This window comes from Coregonus lavaretus, assembly GCF_964263955.1.
Source record: "Coregonus lavaretus genome assembly, contig: HAP1_SCAFFOLD_6366, whole genome shotgun sequence".
Classification (NCBI taxonomy): Eukaryota; Metazoa; Chordata; class Actinopteri; order Salmoniformes; family Salmonidae; genus Coregonus; species Coregonus lavaretus.
In genome coordinates this window covers 667-2500 of record NW_028163116.1, presented here as the reverse complement: position 1 = coordinate 2500, position 1834 = coordinate 667, and the positions used below count along the sequence as shown (strand labels likewise).

Sequence of the window (1834 nt, the reverse complement as noted above, 5' to 3'; positions counted from 1 at the left end):
AAGACAATCATACGCTTATAGAGAATCATAAGACAGAAGCCTGCTAGACTCCCTGTGCACTACAACATAACAGGTGCCTGTAACATGCCTGTCGACCAGGTGGTCTGGTAAATCTAGGATCTGTCTCAAATGGCACCCTATCCCCTATATAGTGCACATCTTTTGACCCTATGGGCCCTGGTCAAGAGTAGTGCACTATATGGAATAGGGTACCATTGGTGAATGTACTCACCCTTCATGTAGAGGTAGCTGTGGAAGTATGGAGGCCCAGTACTCACCCTTCATGTAGAGGTAGCTGTGGAAGTATGGAGGCCCAGTACTCACCCTTCATGTAGAGGTAGCTGTGGAAGTATGGAGGCCCAGAGCCGCTCAGTAGGTTCACCCCTGCCATTGGACACCTCCTCGTCTGTGTCCACGTAACCATCGGTGCTGCTTGTGTCACTGTCTATAAACTGAACATCACATACATAGACATATTATTACACAGCTAAATGTCTAGCCTGAGCACAAACAGATCTGATATAGGATAGTATGGTTCTGTTAAGGATGTTACAGATCTGGGACCAGGCTAGGATAGTATGGTTCTGTTAAGGATGTTTACAGATCTGGGACCAGGCTAGGATAGTATGGTTCTGTTAGTGATGTTACAGATCTGGGACCAGGCTAGGATAGTATGGTTCTGTTAGGGATGTAACAGATCTGGGACCAGGCTAGGATAGTATGGTTCTGTTAGGATGTTTACAGATCTGGGACCAGGCTAGGATAGTATGGTTCTGTTAGGGATGTTACAGATCTGGGACCAGGCTAGGATAGTATGGTTCTGTTAGGGATGTTACAGATCTGGGACCAGGCTAGGATAGTATGGTTCTGTTAAGGATGTTTACAGATCTGGGACCAGGCTAGGATAGTATGGTTCTGTTAGTGATGTTACAGATCTGGGACCAGGCTAGGATAGTATGGTTCTGTTAGGGATGTTACAGATCTGGGACCAGGCTAGGATAGTATGGTTCTGTTAGTGATGTAAACAGATCTGGGACCAGGCTAGGATAGTATGGTTCTGTTAGTGATGTTACAGATCTGGGACCAGGCTAGGATAGTATGGTTCTGTTAGGATGTTTACAGATCTGGGACCAGGCTAGGATAGTATGGTTCTGTTAAGGATGTTTACAGATCTGGGACCAGGCTAGGATAGTATGGTTCTGTTAGGGATGTTTACAGATCTGGGACCAGGCTAGGATAGTATGGTTCTGTTAGGGATGTTACAGATCTGGGACCAGGCTAGGATAGTATGGTTCTGTTAGGGATGTTACAGATCTGGGACCAGGCTAGGATAGTATGGTTCTGTTAGGGATGTAACAGATCTGGGACCAGGCTAGGATAGTATGGTTCTGTTAGTGATGTTTACAGATCTGGGACCAGGCTAGGATAGTATGGTTCTGTTAGGGATGTTTACAGATCTGGGACCAGGCTAGGATAGTATGGTTCTGTTAAGGGATGTTTACAGATCTGGGACCAGGCTAGGATAGTATGGTTCTGTTAGGATGTTACAGATCTGGGACCAGGCTAGGATAGTATGGTTCTGTTAGGGATGTTACAGATCTGGGACCAGGCTAGGATAGTATGGTTCTGTTAGGGATGTTACAGATCTGGGGACCAGGCTAGGATAGTATGGTTCTGTTAGGGATGTTACAGATCTGGGACCAGGCTAGGATAGTATGGTTCTGGTTAGGGATGTTACAGATCTGGGACCAGGCTAGGATAGTATGGTTCTGTTAGGATGTTACAGATCTGGGACCAGGCTAGGATAGTATGGTTCTGTTAGGGATGTTACAGA

General features: G+C 46.0%; 1 pseudogene across 1 annotated transcript in view; it reads right to left on the bottom strand.

The window, feature by feature from the left end:
* Positions 1–452, bottom strand: part of LOC311118459 (unconventional myosin-X-like) — a 26124-nt pseudogene extending 25672 nt beyond the window's left edge. The window contains exon 1 of the transcript XR_014615626.1: positions 325–452. The product of XR_014615626.1 is annotated as an unconventional myosin-X-like (transcript). The remainder of the gene's footprint in view (positions 1–324) is intronic.
* Positions 453–1834: the final 1382 nt, after the last annotated feature.